The sequence below is a fragment of the Oncorhynchus mykiss genome, chromosome 5 (assembly GCF_057628025.1).
Source record: "Oncorhynchus mykiss isolate SJ-2025 chromosome 5, ASM5762802v1, whole genome shotgun sequence".
NCBI lineage: Eukaryota > Metazoa > Chordata > Actinopteri > Salmoniformes > Salmonidae > Oncorhynchus > Oncorhynchus mykiss.
In genome coordinates, this window is record NC_143026.1 from 49,016,985 (window position 1) to 49,036,356 (window position 19,372).

A 19,372-nucleotide genomic window follows, 5' to 3' on the forward strand; every position below is an offset into this window, starting at 1 on the left:
CCTTCTTAATAAGTTTGAGGCAATCAGTTGTGTTGTGACAAGGTAGGGGCGGGGGGAATACAGAAGACAGCCCTATTTGGTAAAAGACCAAGTCCAGTGCTGCAGTGGATAAGTTCATTAGAGTTACCAGCCTCAGAAATTGCAGCCCAAATAAATGCTTCATATAGTTCAAGGAACAGACGCATCTCAATATCAATTGTTCAGAGGAGACTGCGTAAATCAGGCCTTCATGGCTGAATTGCTGCAAAGAAACCACTGCTAAAGGACACCAATAAGAAGTCTTTGTCTTTGTGAGCCGCGCGGTGTGGTTGAACGGATGATTTCAGCATATGTTTTCCCCAATGTAAAGCATGGAGGAATCGGTGTTATGGTGTGGGGGTGCTTTGCTGGTGACACTGTCTGTGATTTATTTAGAATTCAAGGCACACTTAACCAGCATGGCTACCACAGCATTCTGCAGCGATATGCCATCCCATCTGGTTTGGGCTTAGTGGGACTATTATTTGTTTTTCAAAAGGACAATGACCCAACACACCTCCAGGCAGTGTAAGGGCTATTTGACCAAGAAGGAGAGTGATGGAGTGCTGCATCAGTCTCCAAAATCCCCCGACCTAAACCAAATTGAGAAGGTTTGGGATGACTCGGACCGCAGAGTGAAGGAAAAGCAGCCAACAAGTGCTCAGTATATGTGGGAACTACTTCAAGACTGTTGGAAAAGCATTCCAGGTGAAGCTGGTTGAGAGAATGCCAAGAGTGTGCAAAGCTTTCAACAAGGCAAAGGGTGGCTATTTGGTTACAAAGGGTAGCTATTTGGTTACTTTTTGGTTACTACGTGTGTTATTTCATAGTTTTGATGTCTTCACTATTATTCTACAATGTAGAAAATAGTAAACATAAAGAAAAACCCTTGAATGTGTAGGTGTCTCAACGTCAACAGTGAAGAGGCGACTCCGGGATGCTGGCCTTCTAGGCAAAGTTCCTCTGTCCAGTGTCTGTGTTCTTTTGTCCATCTTAATATTTTATTTTTATTGTCCAGTTTGAGATATAACCTTTTCTTTGCAACTCTGCCTAGAAGGCCAGCATCCCGGAGTCACCTCTTCACTGTTGAGACTGGTGTTTTGCGGGTACTATTTAATGAAGCTGCCAGTTGAGGACTTGTGAGGCGTCTGTTTCTCAAACTAGACACTCTAATGTACTTGTCCTCTTGCTCAGTTGTGCACCGAGGCCTCCCACTCCTCTTTCTATTCTGGTTAGAGCCCGTTTGCGCTGTTCTGTGAAGGGAGTAGTACACAGCATTGTACGAGATCTTCAGTTTCTTGTCAGTTTCTCGCATGGAATAGCCTTCATTTCTCAGAACAAGAATAGACTGATTAGTTTCAGAAGAAAGTTATTTGTTTCTGGCCATTTTGAGCCCGTAATCGAACCCACAAACTAGTCTAGAAGGCCAGTTTTATTGCTTCTTTAATCAGACCAACAGTTTTCAGCTGTGCTAACATAATTGCAAAAGTGTTTTCTAGTGATCAATTAGCCTTTTAAAATGATAAACTTGGATTAGCTAACAAATGCCGAGCATCTGATGCCGAGCAGTTGCCATACCAGGCAGTGATGCAACCGGCCAGGATGCTCTTGATGGTGCAGCTGTATAACTTTTTGAGGATCTGGGGACCCATGCCAAATCTTTTCAGTCTCCTGAGGGGGAAAAGGTGTTGTCGTGCCTTCTTCACAACTGTCTTGTTCTGTATGGACCATGGTAGTTTGTTGGTGATGTGGACACCAACGGACTTGAATCTCTCGACCCACTCCACTACAGCCCCGTCAATGTGAATGGGGGCGTGTTCAGCCTGCCTTTTTTTGTAGTCCACGATCCGCTCTCTTGTTTTGCTCACGTTGAGGGAGAGGTTGTTTTCCTGGCACCACACTTCAAGGTCTCTGACCTCCTCCCTATAAGCTGTCAAATCAAATTGTATTTGTCACATGCGTTGTGTCACTTGTACTCCCTCTCCAGCCTCTAGGTCACCAGGCTGCTCGTTATGGCGCACATCTGTCACCATCGTTACACGCACCTGCGCGTCATCTCTCACCCGGACTCCATCACCTTCTTGATAATCTGCCCTATATATGTCACTCCCTTTGGTTCCGGTACCAAGTGAATGTGCGGGGGTACAGGTTAGTCGAGGTAATTTGTAAAGTGACTATGCATAGATAATAAACAGCGAGTAGCAGCTGTGGGGGGGGGGGCAATGTAAATAGTCCGGGAGGCCATTTGATTATCGTTGACGGTGATCAGGCCTACCACTGTTGTGTCATCAGCAAATTTAATGATGGTGTTGGGGTACAGGAGGGGACTAAGCACGCACCCCTGAGGGGCCCCCGTGTTGAGGATCCGTATGGGAGATGTGTTGTTGCATACCCTTACCACCTGACGGCGAGCTGTCAGGAAGTCCAGGATCCAGTTGCAGAGGGAGGTGTTTAGTCCCAGGGTCATTAGCTTAGTGATGAGCTTTGTGTGCACTAGGCTGTTGAACGCTGAGCTGTAGTCAATGAACAGCATTCTCACATTTTGTCCAGGTGGGAAAGGGCAGTGTGGAATGCATTTGAGATTGTGTCATTTGTGGATCTGTTGAGGTGGTATGTGAATCGGAGTGAGTCTAGGGTTTCGGGGATGGTGGTGTTGATGTGAGCCATGACCATCCTTTCAAATCACTTCATGGCTACCGAGGTGAGTGCTCCGGGGCTGTAGTCATTTAGGTAGGTTACAGGGACTATGATGGTGGTCTGCTTGAAACATGCAGGTATTACAGACTCGGTCAGGGAGAGAATGAAAATGTCAGTGAAGACACTTGCCAGTTGGTCCACGCCTGCTCTGAGTACATGTCCTGGTAACCCATCTGGCCCCGCGACCTTGTGAAGACCTGTTTAAAGGTCTTGATCACATCGGTCACGGAAAGCGTGATCACAAAGTCGTCCAGAACAACTGGTGCTCTCATGCATGCTTCAGTGTTGATTGCCTCGACGCGAGCATAAAGGGCATTTAGCTCATCTGGTAGGCTCGCGTCACTGGGCAGCTCGCGTCTGGGTTTCCCTTTGTAGTCTGTAATAGTTTGCAAGGACTGCCACATCCGATGAGCGTCAGAGCCGGTGTAGTAGGATTCAATCTTAGTCCTTTATTGTCGCTTTGATGGTTCGTCTGAGGGCATAGCGGGATTTCTTATAAGCATCCGGATTAGTGTCATGCTCCTTGAAAGCGGCAGCTCTAGCCTTTAGCTCGGTGCGGGTGTTGCCTCTAATCCATGGCTTATGGACGGGATATATACATACGGTCACTGTGGAGACAACTTCGTTGATGCCCTTATTGATGAAGCCAGTGACTGAGGTGGTATGCTCTTCTATTCCATTGGATGAATCCAGGAACATATTCCAGTCTGTGCTAGCAAGTCAGTCCTGTAGCGTAGCATCCGCGTCATCTGACCACTTCCGTATTGAGCAAGTCACTGGTACTTCCTGCTTTAGTTTTAGCTTGTAAACAGGAATTATGAGGATAGCATTATGGTCAGATTTGCCAAATGGAGGGCGAGGGAGAGATTTGTATGCATCTTTGTGTGTGGAGTAAAGGTGGTCTAGAGTTTTTTCTCCTCTGGTTTCACATTGGACATGCAGGTAAAAATGAGGTAAAACGGATTTAAGTTTGCCTGCATTAAAGTCCCCGGCCAGTAGGCGCGCCGCTTCTGGATGAACATTTTCTTGTGGCCTTATACAGCTCGTTGAGTGTGGTTTTAGTGCCAGGTCTTAGTGACAAATAGACACACAACCTGAGGGTTCCAGCCTGCTACTTCTGATACTGCTCCATCTGAGGAAGAACTTGCCGAAAAACATGACATTTCTCTCCTTTCACCAGGACACCCATCTCAACCTCCACCTATTTGAGTGTGTTCATCCGTGTGTGTGCGTCAGTTGTTTTAGTCTGCCCTACTCATAATACTTGTGTTTTTGTGAGATAAGTGTGTTCACTGCTCTATGAAGTTGATGTGTGTTCTTAGTTGTGTTTGAATTCATCTCGCTTCTGCCCAAATGTGTGAAGAGTCTGGTGGGTCATACTGGTCAGAGGGAGGTGGGGTGCTAACGCCAGACTGTGGGAGTGAAAGTGGTGGATGTGTTTGGGGTTGAGAGGACAGTGGACTCAGTGGAGGATATCCCAGCCACTTGGCAGTGTTGACACTGCTACTTTCTACCTGATAGGTAAGTAGACATCACTTATACAATTAGTCAAAATTATATATGGCATTTTCTTTTCAGTTGGCACCAAGTGCTTTTACAGTAACCCAGCCTACACCAGGGTAACCCGGGACATACAGGGCACCACTGCTCCTGCCATCTTTTTCCCTGTGTGATTTCCTGTTTAGGTACCTGGCCAGCCGAGTGCAGTTGGGCTTTCCCGTCAAGATGAGGCTCCAGCTGCTCCCTCCCCAAACACACAGTTTTTGCACACATACACAGATACACAGACACACACTATTAGGAATGTTCCTCTATTTACATGTATGTGTGTCAGAGTTGAGGGACGCTAAGCAAGTGTTTTAAAGAGCCGTCTGGTGTGGGAGGAGGACATGCAGATTCACTCCAAGTTACTGGACAAAAAGGTGACACATTAGTCTTTCCCTACAGCCTGCCATTACCCCCTACTCTCACCTAGCCCCGTAATCTTAAACCACCAACCCCTAAGTTTCCAACATGACCCGATGTGTGTATTACAGGACGAGTTGAAGGTGGAGCATGCCTGGTACCCGCGGAAGCACCTGGAGCTCTGTGCCATGATGGCCGACTTCTTGCAGTTCCTGTTACTACGAAAACCGAGCTATGTCTTCATGTTCGCCCATGAGGACATGTCTCCCGTCACCTCCCGGCAACCCTTCAATACCTTCAATACCTCCTCACCTTGAGGACACACACTGTGCCTGCGTCTCAGTAGTCTTGTAGATTCCTCCTACTGGCACTTTAGTGAGGACAATACTGTTCTGGTTAGCGCTTGTCATTAGAGGTCTTGTATGTAGAGCGCTTGTCATTAGAGGCCTTGTATGTATGTAGAGGCCCTCCATCATCAAATTAATGCTTTTATGTATGTTTTTTGTATTTTATTTTGTGATACTGTTTTTACTTTCTACTTATTTTGTATGAGCTGCAATGAAACAAATTCCAATCAACTCTGTTGATATGCCAGTCGCAAGAGTTAGTTGTCAGTTGATGTGAATAAAATATTATTTATTATTTCATGTATATTAACTTTATCCTCGAGTGTGATAATTTCAGTAACTGCTACCTTACTTTGGCTCTGATGTGATCACCCCATAAATCTGTAAGAATGAAGGTATAACTGAAATGCTATGTATGTATGATCTGAATGGAATACTTTGCTGAGCGTACTTTCAACTCCCCTTTACCAAATGTGTCAAGACAACATGGTTTTGTTGTCCTTTAGACTTTAATCCATACCTCTGATTCAACCACGAATGTGTCACACCCTGATCAGTTTCACCTGTCCTCGTTATTGACAGCACACTCTCTGTGCAGTTTTCTTGTTCACTTGCTTTTTGCATTTTCTTTTTTCTAGTCCTCCTGATTTTGACCCTTGCCTGTTTCTGGACTTTGTACCTGCCTGCCTGACCATTCTGCCTGCCTTGACCTGCCTGCCTGCCTGTCTGCCACTCTGTATCTCCTGGACTCTGATCTGGTTTTGACCTTTTTGCCTGTCCACGACCATTCTCTTGACTACCCCTTTGGATTAATAAACATTGTTAGACTCCAACCATCTGCCTCCTGTGTCTGCATTTGGGTCTCGCCTTGTGCCTAGATACAAATTATTTGAAGACCATGAGCCTGTCTTGGCTGAAAAATTGGCCCAGGACCATCAGGCATGGCAAGTGCTTGTTGCTGTGTGTAACACATGTCATGTTGGATGTGCAAGTACTTTCAGCTAAATTAAATGCAAATTGCAAAAGATTAGTGTGACCTACACACTGCTTTCAATGTGGCAGTCAGTGAGAAGGTCAGAGATCACTCACTTCTGCATACACCACAGGAAAACGTGTCCTTCAGAACCTGTTGCTGAAGGATTTATTGGTGGAGCCTGGTCAGCAAGATGCACAGAGGCCACCACTGTAGGAAGTGAGTGATGGGGGAAAAAGTACCCAATTGTCATACTTGAGTAAAAGTAAAGATACCTTAATAGAAAATTACTAAAGTATAAGTCACCTATTAAAATACTAGTTAAGTAAAAGCCTAAAAGTATGTGGTTTTAATTATAAGTATCAAAAGTAAATGTAATTGCTAAAATATACTTAAGTAACAAAATAAACTAATTTCACAGTCCTTATATTAAGAAAACCACACGGCACGATTTTCTTTATTTTTCATTATGGATAGCTAAGTGCCCACTCCAACACAATTTAGAAACTAAGCATTTGTGTTCAGTGAGTCCACCAGATCCGAGGAAGTAGGGATGACCAGGGATGTTCTCTTGATAGGTGTGTGAATTTGACAATTTTCCTGTGATCCTAAGCATTCGAAATGTAATGAGTACTTTTGGGTGTCAGGGGAAATGTATGGAGTACTTTCTTTAGGAATGTAGTGAAGTAAAAGTTGTCAAAAAAATAAATAGTAAATTACAGATACCCCAAAAAATACTTAAGTAGTTCTTATATTTGTTTACTTAAGTACTTTACACCACCACAGGAAGGGAGTCAGATGCAAGAACCATTTTCTCTATCTTGCTATAAACTCTCTAGATGGAAGAGGGGTCTTCCTCCCAGCAGCTTAAAAGAGATTAAAACAAATATTGAGATGCAGGGCGACATCTCCTGAAAATCATGTACTTCTAAATAAACAAAACAGTAATTTACTACCACACATCAGCTTGGCTGTAAACACCTAAACCCAATTTCTCACACAACCCACGCTTCTTACATCTAAGCTCCATTGCCTTATCCACACTCCAACATAGTATTGATACAATCCAGTATCCTTAGATATGACATTGTATTCATTGACCATAGTTCCATGCTTATTTGCAGATAAATAATTTCCTTATATATCATGTGTACTCACAATAACCCTACTTTTTAAGGAGTCTGGACTAATTACCTAAATGACACAGGTGCAATTCTATGAATAACTGATAGAAACCGGTCATATCAATGGATATTAGGATAGGAATAAAGAATATTTATTTTCTACAATTGGAAAACTAGTGGCCAATAGGTACCATCTTTTATGCCTCAATCTCCCCAAGTCCTGGAGCATCAGGGGGCACAGATCCTCCTGACATTTGCTGTTGGCTGTTTGCGCTCAGAGTCCCACTCCACTCTTTGATGCTTGGAGCTCTTTAACTATTAAACCCATAGCTGGGGCAGTGGTTGGACGTGTCCACATGAGAGTGGGCATGCACATTATATCTCTGTGGCCCACTGCTGCTGCAAGATCGCAAGCAGTTTAGCATGAGCATTAAGTTAGCTACTTACCATATGTGTTGCCATGAGGAGGCACTGCAAGGGTCTTGATAGTGAAGAGGCTTCTGGGAGGGGGAGGCTTACTACTTTCAATCTGTGGCCCTTGGCTACTGCACTTGACACACTTCTTACCCTGTGGTAGAACCACCAACACACAACTCACAAAGTAGGGATACAAAACATTTGTACAGTCGAGTGACATTTACTTTGGAGTGTACATGAAGGGGTTGAATTGATAAGTTGGATATGAGATTCAGATGGACTAGTAATGTATTCCAGACCGTAATGAATGCAGCTGTTTGATGGGTTGTTGTCATTGGGATTTGTTCCATGTGTACATATGTTTTGAAAGATTCCCAAAGCAAAATAAATAAATAAATAATAAATAAAGTTTGTTTTGGTGGGGTAGAAGGTCAAGGTTGCAAAGGAGACAAAAGCCCCGTTTATACCTTGTTCTAACATCCATCATTGTCCCGATCTTGTCCATATTCTGATTGTGCCCACATTTCAGACAGGTGTCGACAATTAAAAGACGCATTGTGATCTGATTGTGATCAGATCTTCCTTACCACCTCCGGAGGTAGTCGGGCACACATTGCATTTGGATATCTTACAAGTGTAGACAGATCTGGGCAGAGAAACCATTTAAATCATCATTATCCCACCTTCTAAAATCATTGACAGGTGGCACCATTAACTTATGGCATCAATATGCTGTAGCCCTGCAATGACATAATAATTGGAAGGGTTGATTGGCCTTTTTGAAATTATTGGTTGTTAAATCAAATCTATTTCTCTGAGTATAAAATAATGTTTTCTGGGAGCATATAATATAGCTCTATATTTATTGTAGTTATTTATTTTAGTATTTTTTGCTCATCTTTATCAAGGGTGTCAAAAATGTTGGACCTGACAATTCTTTCTTGACGTGAAGTTGGTTGACTTGAAATTGTTTGTTTTGTTAATATGTTAAATGCTTGTTTCTATGTTAAATTTGATTGTTGTTTATGTTACAATAAAAACATTTAATTGTTAGTAACTGCATGGAGTTCTTTAAATTGATGAATTATTGAACATCTTTGCCAGCTGTCTGATTGAATGAATTGATATATGTTGGGAGTATACATGACAATATCCTTAGGAAATAAGGCCAGCCAAGTTATCCAAACAATAGCATTAGATTCATTTGGAACTTTATTCTTACAAATTTATGGGGTGATCACATCAGAGCTAAATCAGTTAGGTTACTGAAATTATCACTCTCAAAGATAAAGTTCTAAACAGAAATAAAGCTGGGAAAATATATTATGTTAGAGCCGATTTGGACATATTTGTATGAAAGACAGAACACACAGAGCTCCATGCACGTGTGTAAATATATGAATGTATATGATGAAATATTAGGTACGTACCTTTATGATTTATATTTACAGTGGGGCAAAAAAGTATTTAGTCAGCCACCAATTGTGCAAGTTCTCCCACTTAAAAAGGTGAGAGAGGCCTGTAATTTTCAGTATAGGTACAATTAAACAGACAAAATTAGAAAAATATCCTGAAAATCAAATTGTAGGATTTTTTATGAATTTATTTGCAAATTCTGGTGGAAAAAAAGTATTTGGTCACCTACAAACAAGCAAGATTTCTGGCTCTCACAGACCTGTAACTTCTTTAAGAGGCTCCTCTGTCCTCCACTCGTTGCCTGTATTAATGGCACCTGTTTGAACTTGTTATCAGTATAAAAGACACCTGTCCACAACCTCAAACAGTCACACTCCAAACTCCACTATGGCCAAGACCAAAGCGCTGTCAAAGGACACCAGAAACAAAATTGTAGACCTGCACCAGGCTGGGAAGACTGAATCTGCAATAGGTAAGCAGCTTGGTTTGAAGAAATCAACTGTGGGAGCAATTATTAGGAAATGGAACACATACAAGACCACTGATAATCTCCCTCGATCTGGGGCTCCACGCAAGATCTCACCCCGTAGGGTCAAAATGATCACAAGAACGGTGAGCAAAAATCCCAGAACCACACGGGGGGACCTAGAGAATGACCTGCAGAGAGCTGGGACCAAAGTAACAAAGCCTACCATCAGTAACACACTACGCCGCCAGGGACTCAAATCCTGCAGTGCCAGACGTGTCCCCCTGCATAAGCCAGTACATGTCCAGGCCCGTCTGAAGTTTGCTAGAGAGCATTTGGATGATCCAGAAGAAGATTGGGAGAATGTCATATGGTCAGATGAAACCAAAATATAACTTTTTGGTAAAAACTCAACTCGTCGTGTTTGGAGGACAAAGAATGCTGAGTTGCATCCAAAGAATACCATAACTACTGTGAAGCATGGGGGTGGAATCATCATGCTTTGGGGCTGTTGTTCTGTAAAGGGACCAGGACGACTGATCCGTGTAAAGGAAAGAATACAAGTATTATGAGATTTTGAGTGAAAACCTCCTTCCATCAGCAAGGGCATTGAATATGAAACGTGGCTGGGTCTTTCAGCATGACAATGATCCCAAACACACCGCCCGGGTAACGAAGGAGTGGCTTCGTAAGAAGCATTTCAAGGTCCTGGAGTGGCCTAGCCAGTCTCCAGATCTCAATCCCATAGAAAATCTTTGGAGGGAGTTGAAAGTCTGTGTTGCCCAGCAACAGCACCAAAACATCACTGCTCTAGAGGAGATCTGCATGGAGGAATGGGCCAAAATACCAGCAACAGTGTGTGAAAACCTTGTGGAGACTTACAGAAAACGTTTGACCTCTGTCATTGCCAACAAAAGGGTATTTAACAAAGTATTGCGATAAACTTTTGTTATTGACCAAATACTTATTTTCCACCATAATTTGCAAATAAATTCATTAAAAATCCTACAATGTGATTTTCTGGATTTTTTTTCTCATTTTGAAAATTACAGGCCTCTCTCATCTTTTTAAGCGGGAGAACTTGCACAATTGGTGGCTGACTAAATACTTTTTTGCCCCACTGTATGTATGTCTACTTACCCATCAGGTAGGAGGTAGCAGTGTCCTCTACTAAGTCCACTGTCCTCTCCACCTCTCCCACTATCTGCTGTCTGGACCCCAGCTCCCCCTGAACACAGTTTGACGTGTTGGCCCACCAGACTCTCCGCATTTGGGCGGAAGTGTCCGGGGAACGAGATTAAACAAACAACTGAGAACACACATCAACTTCATAGAATAGTGAAAACACTTTTATGAGTAGGGCAGACTTAAACAACTGACACGCCCGCAAGCACACATTGACACATACAGTATGTGGAGGTTGAGATGTGTGTCCTGGTGAGTTCTTTCTCAGGTGGAGTAGCATCAGAAGCAGCAGGCCGGAGCCCTCACACACTAACCCCTTCAGAGAGAACAGTGGGTACGACAAAGTCTGCCTCCTCACTTCCAACACAGTTACAGCCTTCAGATACATACCCTCTAATAGAGCACATCGGGGCAACACTCACTCTGCCCCCTTACCTCACACATATACACACCACACAGACACACACACAAATAAAACTCATAAGATTCTCGTGCAGACTTTAAGCCTTTCTATGTGGAAATGATGACCATGTGTGTGTGCTCATCCATTCCTGTGTGTGCGTGTTACCTGTAGGAAGTGGTCGAGCTGCTGCAGCAGCTCCATGTCTATGGATGTTCTGCTGTCTACTGAACATGTGTAGGATAAGAGGGATTGTAAGATACTGTAATTCTGCATCCAGCGTCTATGGAGAATGAAGATTCTACACAGATAGTCAAATACAAAGTCGATTTAGTTAATTGCACATTACACACTGTCCCTGTCCTTCTAGAAAACCAGATATAAATATGTCATTATACTCTAGTACAGGGATATTCAACTCTTACCATAAGAGGTCCGGACCCTGCCGTTTTTCTGTTGTACCTCATAATTAATTGTACCCACCTGGTGTCCCAGGTCTAAATCAGTCCCTGATTAGAGGGGGGAAATTAAAAAAGGTAATGGAACTGGCTTCGGGGTCCAGAGTGTAGTTTGAGGACTCTAGTATATACAAAGCCATATCATGCAAGGCAAGGAATGGCATGAGTGTTGTGCAGAACCCCACCTGTTTTGAGACCCACATTTTTAGCAAAAAATAAATACAATTTGGTGGGGGCTTGCCTGTTTTGCATGTCATTTTGACATTAATACGTGTCACATATCAGTTTGCAAACAATATAACATTTTTTTTTAATCTTTGAGTTAATAAAGCTGCATACAAACATGGTCTCTTTTTTGCTTTCTTGACTAAGGCAACTCTAAAATGCAGGTGTTTCAGCCGAGCTCAGCGCTTTCTGTTGTGGTGGGGCAGCCAGCTGAAAATACGGAGCGTAAGGGTTGGTAGAGTTCTCTAGTTGCGCCGTGATTGACTCAGTGTTCTGTCAGTCATGGAGACACGACGTCACTACCAAGTGTAATGGAGAGCTCGAAAATTCAAGCCTCTTGGGTGCTGCCATAGAGTTACATTAGAAGTGCCCATCCAAGAAGGCTCAAGGTCATTGGCCACAGATAAAATTACATCAAATCACGTTATATCTATAGTAGCTTTGATTGAACTGATCATGTCAACGTCATACTTTAAAAATCTTAGCCAACAGTCTTCATCATGAATCAAGTCGACAATCTTCTAACAAATCCTTTTTAATCCTTGTCATATGAAGATAAAAAATGAATGGGAGTATACATGACAATAATTATAGAGATTATAGATAAAAACGTATCTGTGCTCATCGGCCATACTTAGCTATGTCAATGGCAGTTGTTAAATTCCCAGTTTCTCTCTTTTTGATTTCTACTTCTCAGATGAGGGTGTTGTTTAGGTAAGGGTGTAATGTCTGTACAAAAACAAAACAGGCTATTTTAAGTCACCCATATTGTACAAAAATAGAACAATTAGACACCCTATAACCCACACCTACACACTCATGTATCAATCTGACTGATGGATTGTGTTGTGCAGTAAGCAGACTCAGATGTATATATAACTGTGGCTCTTTCCACCTTCAACGAACAGGCAAGAGGACCAACCATGGAGAATAGTAAGACACTTCATTATTTCTGTTTATATAACTACCCTATATTATTTGTCCTCATGTGTCTGCATGTTTTTTAGTTTAAAGTACCCTGCAGCCAGTTAGTGTGGACACACGGTGAGACCACACACACACATTCCTGTTGAACATTGTCTCTTTAACTACCTTATTTCCTCTCCTTCACTTCATCCCTCTCCCTCTTCTCCCTAAATCATCTAGGTTATATCAGCTGTGTCGGTGAACTCCTCCTGCATCTGAACTGGCTGACACATAGAGGGCACAGCATGATCAGAGGTGAGAGGTCACTTGGTCGGGTCAACAGGAACTATTATTAAAGAGATGCTTCACGTTGAAATACAGATAGAGATGTAGTAGTCCCAGAGTTAATGATCCAAGGTCAGTTTTGCATTTCACCTCCTGATGATTATGATGACTGACAGTGTTAGAATAAAAAAACAAGGCTGAATCATGCTCTCTCTCCATCCATCTGTCTCTCATCTGCAGGTATGTTTTGATGTGACAGAGGAAGCCAGTCCCATCCTCGCCAACTGGGGGCCCAAGGCGGTTAGGAGACACCACTAGAGACACTATTATGTAATTGTGATGAACTGAGAGAATATTGGGGTAGTAATTCATTGTACAGTTCCTTGTGAAAGTATTTGCCCCCCTTGAACTTTGCGACCTTTTGCCACATTTCAGGCTTCAAACATAAAGATATAAAACTGTATTTTTTTGTGAAGAATCAACAACAAGCGGGACACAATCATGAAGTGGAACGACATTTATTGGATATTTCAAACTTTTTTAACAAATCAAAAACTGAAAAATTGGGCGTGCAAAATTATTCAGCCCCTTTACTTTCAGTGCAGCAAACTCTCTCCAGAAGTTCAGTGAGGATCTCTGAATGATCCAATGTTGACCTAAATGACTAATGATGATAAATACAATCCACTGGTGTGTAATCAAGTCTCCGTATAAATGCACCTGCACTGTGATAGTCTCAGAGGTCCGTCAAAAGCGCAGAGAGCATCATGAAGAACAAGGAACACACCAGGCAGGTCCGAGATACTGTTGTGAAGAAGTTTAAAGCCGGATTTGGATACAAAAAGATTTCCCAAGCTTTAAACATCCCAAGGAGCACTGTGCAAGCGATAATATTGAAATGGAAGGAGTATCAGACCACTGCAAATCTACCAAGACCTGGCCGTCCCTCTAAACTTTCAGCTCATACAAGGAGAAGACTGATCAGAGATGCAGCCAAGAGGCCCATGATCACTCTGGATGAACTGCAGAGACCTACAGCTGAGGTGGGAGACTCTGTCCATAGGACAACAATCAGTCGTATATTGCACAAATCTGGCCTTTATGGGAGAGTGGCAAGAAGAAAGCCATTTCTTAAAGATATCCATAAAAAGTGTCGTTTAAAGTTTGCCACAAGCCACCTGGGAGACACACCAAACATGTGGAAGAAGGTGCTCTGGTCAGATGAAACCAAAATTGAACTTTTTGGCAACAATGCAAGATGTTATGTTTGGCGTAAAAGCAACACAGCTCATCACTGTCAAACATGGTGGTGGCAGCATCATGGTTTGGGCCTGCTTTTCTTCAGCAGGGACAGGGAAGATGAAATTGATGGGAAGATGGATGGAGCCAAATACAGGACCATTCTGGAAGAAAACCTGATGGAGTCTGCAAAAGACCTGAGACTGGGACGGAGATTTGTCTTCCAACAAGACAATGATCCAAAACATAAAGCAAAATCTACAATGGAATGGTTCAATAATAAACATATCCAGGTGTTAGAATGGCCAAGTCAAAGTCCAGACCTGAATCCAATCGAGAATCTGTGGAAAGAACTGAAAATTGCTGTTCACAAATGCTCTCCATCCAACCTCACTGAGCTCGAGCTGTTTTGCAAGGAGGAATGGGAAAAAAAATTCTGTCTCTCGATGTGCAAAACTGATAGAGACATACCCCAAGCGACTTACAGCTGTAATCGCAGCAAAAGGTGGCGCTACAAAGTATTAACTTAAGGGGGCTGAATAATTTTGCACGCCCAATTTTTCCGTTTTTGATTTGTTAAAAAAGTTTGAAATATCCAATAAATGTCGTTCCACTTCATGATTGTGTCCCACTTGTTGTTGATTCTTCACAAAAAAATACAGTTTTATATCTTTATGTTTGAAGCCTGAAATGTGGCAAAAGGTCGCAAAGTTCAAGGGGGCCGAATACTTTCGCAAGGCACTGTAATTCATTAATCATATGCTGTCTTCCCTGCTCCTCTGTTCTTACACTCACTCATTGTCACGACTTCCGCCAAAGTTGGTGCCTCTCCTTGTTTGGGCAGCGTTCGGCGGTCGACGTCACCGGCTTTCTAACCTCCACCGATCTATATTTATTTTTCCATTTGTTTTGTCTGTATTGTACACACCTGGTTCCCATTACGTTTGAATTATTTCCTTATTTAACCCTCTGGGGCCATCATGGTTTTGTGCGTGTTTATTGTTGTCAGTTGTCTCGTTTATGTGATTCTGGATTTTGTTCTCCTTGTTGGAAGATTATTTTTGAGTAAAGTTAATATTATTACTCATCTCTGTGTCCTGCGCCTGACTCCGCCTTACCCACATCACCTAGACTCTGATAGGAACATGCACCTTCAATGGAGTCAGCAGGTGCACACAGCCCTCCTCTACCTAAGGAGGAGCGAGTCCAGCAGCACGTGACTATGTTGCAAAGTCTCGGCACAGCCATGGATCGTGTGCTGCAAACCATGGAGCGATGGGAAAGAGGGGGATTCCAGCAACCCCATCATCATCACCCCAGCTCCGACAACAACCCATACCGCTGTCCACCCCACCTTCTCCTGGATCCAGTGGGATTCGGCTCGCGCTCCCGGGGGTCTACGATGGAACGGCTGCAGGGTGCCAGGGGTTCCTACTCCAGCTGGGGCTCTACCTGGCAACCATTCACTCAGCTCCTTCAGGACGCGAGAGTGTAAACACCCTCATCTCCTGTCTGACTGGTAGAGCACTCGAATGGGCCAACGCAGTCTGGAGAAGGGAAGGACCGACGTTGGACAATTATGAGGATTTTACCCGCTGCTTCTGGGCGGTTTTTGATCATCCACCTGAGGGAGAGCGGCGGGGGAACGCTTGTATCATCTCAGACAGAGGATGAGGAGTGCACAAGACTTCGCTCTGCACTTTCAAACTCTGGCCGCCGGTGCAGAATGGAATGAGCGGGCCCTGATCGACCACTATAGGTGTGGTCTACGCAAGGCCGTTCGTAGGGAGCTAACCTGCAGGGACACCACCCTTACCTTTGATCAGCTGGTGGACCTATCCATCAGGCTGGATAACCTGTTGGCTTCTGGCGGACGTCCGGATCGAGGTCCGTCAGTTCCATCCCTCAGCACCTCAGATCCGACGCCGATGGAGCTAGGAGGTGCTGCTATGAGGGGGACCGGAGGGGGGGCCATTCCCTGGACCACCTGTGGCAGCAGAGGGCACACTGCTGGTCGGTGCTGGGGAGGTTCTCCAGGGAGTTGGGGCAGCAGGAAGGGCACTGGTGGATCATCCCAGGTGAGTAGGCACCCGACTCACCCAGAGCTTCTTGTTTCGCACGTGTGTATGTTTAGAATTTCCTGAGTTTTCCCTGCATTCCCAGCATAAGGCACTAGTAGATTCAGGTGCAGCTGGGAACTTTATTGATCGTTCATTTGCAATTAGATTAGAGATCCCTATTGTTCCTGTTGATGTGCCCTTCCCTGTACATTCCTTAGATAGTTGTCCTTTAGGGTCGGGACTGATCCGGGAGGTCACAACTCCACTATATGTATGATAACGCAGGGGGATCATAAGGAGAGAATTAGCCTCTTTCTGATCGATTCACCTGCGTTTCCTGTGGTGTTGGGGCGTCCCTGGTTGGCCGATCATGACCCCACTATTTAGTGGAAACAGGGGGCTCTCAGGGGATGGTCACGTCAGTGCTCAGGGAGGTGTGTAGGTGTTTCCATAGGTGCAACTACGGTGGAGAGTCCAAACTAGGTCTCCAACATGCACATCCCCCTGAATATGCCGATTTGGCTCTCGCCCTCGGTAAAAAGAAGGCGACTCAATTATCACCCCATTGACAGGGGAATGTGCGATAGACGCAGACGCACTTCCCAAGAGTCACGTGTATCCTTTGTCACAGGAGGGGGACGGCGGCTATGTAAACACACGTCTCCAAATCTCTGGGACAGGGATACATTCGGCCTTCCACTTCACCTGCCTCCTCAAGTTTATTTTTTGTGAAGAAGAAGGATGGAGGTTTACGCCTGTGTATTGACTATCGAGGTATAAATCAGATCACAGTGAAGTACAGTTTGTACAGATGAACGTGGTACCTTCAGGTGTTTGGAAATTGCTCCCAAGGATAAACCAGACTTGTGGAGGTCTACAATTATCTGAGGTCTGGGCTGATTACTTTTGATTTTCCCATGATGTCAAGCTAAGATGCACTGTGTTTGAAGGTAGGCCTTGAGGTGCACCTCCAATTGACTCAATTTATGTCAATTAGCCTATCAGAAGCTTCTAAAGCTATGACATCATTTTCTGGATTTTTCCATGCTGTTTAAAAGCACAGTCAACTTAGTGTATGTAAACCTCTGACCCACTGGAATTGGGTCAGACACTGTGAATTATAAGTGAAATAATCTGTCTGTAAACAATTGTTGGAAAAATTACTTGTGTCATGCACAAAGTAGATGTTCTAACCAACTTGCCAAAACTATAGTTTGTTAACAATACATTTGTGGAGTGGTAGAAAAAACTAGTTTTAATGACTCCAACCTAAGTGTATGTGAACTTCCGACAACTGTAGGACTTGCATGCTTGGCACAATAAAGTTATATTATATTCTCCTCAATCCATAGGCTTCATTAATGTCATTCCAACTGTTTTGACGTCGATATAACAGGCTATGATAGCAGAGGTTCATAGCTAGGTTCTGAACTAATATTTATACCAAACGTTTTAGGGTCCATACACAGATTGGCTACATAGCTAGCTACACATCCATAGGTATACAGGTATTTTTATCCTCCACTGCACAATAAGCAAGAAAATAGTTAGCTAACTACGTTACTTCAGCTACATTGCATGGGAAAAATCAGCAAGGCAAATGCTTTAACTAGCTTGATTCTTTACAGCCACTGTTTCATAAGACGACAGCTGGTTCTCTCATGAGTCCCTAAAACATTAAACACTACTTACAATTTCATACTCATATCACAACACCCATAAAGGCTCTGGAGCAACGAACCACCCTTGCTGTCTCTGCCTGGCCGGTTCCCCTCTTTCCACTGGGATTCTCTGCCTCTAACCCTATTACAGGGGCTGAGTCACTGGCTTTACTGGGGCTCTCTCATGCCGTCCCTGGAGGAGGTGCGTCACCTGAGTGGGTTGAGTCACTGATGTGGTCATCCTGTCTGGGTTGGCGCCCCCCCCCCCCCCCTTAAGTTGTGCCGTGGCGGAGGTCTTTGTGGGCTATACTCAGCCTTGTCTCAGGATGGTAAGTTGGTGGTTGAAGATATCCCTCTAGTGGTGTGGGGGCTGTGCTTTGGCAAAGTGGGTGGGGTTATATCCTTCCTGTTTGGCCCTGTCCGGGGGTGTCCTCGGAGTGGGCCACAGTGTCTCCTGACCCCTCCTGTCTCAGCCTCCAGTATTTATGCTGCAGTAGTTTATGTGTCGGGGGGCTAGGGTCAGTTTGTTATATCTGGAGTACTTCTCCTGTCCTATTCGGTGTCCTGTGTGAATCTAAGTGTGCGTTCTCTAATTCTCTCCTTCTCTCTTTCTCTCTCTCGGAGGACCTGAGCCCTAGGACCATGCCCCAGGACTACCTGACATGATGACTCCTTGCTGTCCCCAGTCCACCTGGCTGTGCTGCTGCTCCAGTTTCAACTGTCCTGCCTTATTATTATTCGACCATGCTGATCATTTATGAACATTTGAACATCTTGGCCATGTTCTGTTATAATCTCCACCCGGCACAGCCAGAAGAGGACTGGCCATCCCACATATGCTCTCTCTAATTCTCTCTTTCTTTCTCTCTCTCGGAGGACCTGAGCCCTAGGACCATGCCCCAGGAATACCTGACATGATGACTCCTTGCTGTCCCCAGTCCACCTGACTGTGCTGCTGCTCCAGTTTCAACTATTCTGCCTTATTATTATTCGACCATGCTGGTCATTTATGAACATTTGAACATCTTGACCATGTTTTGTTATAATCTCCACCCGGCACAGCCAGAAGAGGACTGGCCACCCCACATAGCCTGGTTCCTCTCTAGGTTTCTTCCTAGGTTTTGGCCTTTCTAGGGAGTTTTTCCTAGCCACCGTGCTTCTTCACCTGCATTGCTTGCTGTTTGGGGTTTTAGGCTGGGTTTCTGTACAGCACTTTGAGATATCAGCTGATGTACGAAGGGCTATATAAAATAAATTTGATTGATTGATTGATAAAGCTAGCTATCTGGTGTCGGGGAAGAATCAGAAATCTTTAGGTAACATTTATAGATAGGATGTTTTGTTTTCATAATATGCTTGTGAGATACTTGTAATTTAGAATGTATCTTTTTGTACTATAGTATCTTTTTGTACTATAGCAAAATGCTTGTGCTTCAAGTTCCGACAATGCAGTAATAACCAACAAGTAATCTAACTAACAATTCCAAAACTACTGTCTTGTACACAGTGTAAGGGGATAAAGAATATGTACATAAGGATATATGAATGAGTGATGGTACAGAGCAGCATAGGCAAGATACAGTAGATGGT

At 43.8% G+C, this 19,372-nt stretch overlaps 1 long non-coding RNA gene across 1 annotated transcript; it reads left to right on the forward strand.

Moving 5' to 3' along the window:
- The first annotated feature begins 17,850 nt into the window (after nucleotides 1-17,850).
- On the forward strand, nucleotides 17,851-19,058 carry LOC149983490 (uncharacterized). Its single transcript, XR_016496101.1, has 2 exons — nucleotides 17,851-18,502; nucleotides 18,659-19,058. It is a non-coding gene; the product is annotated as an uncharacterized LOC149983490 (long non-coding RNA).
- The last annotated feature ends 314 nt before the right edge of the window (nucleotides 19,059-19,372 follow it).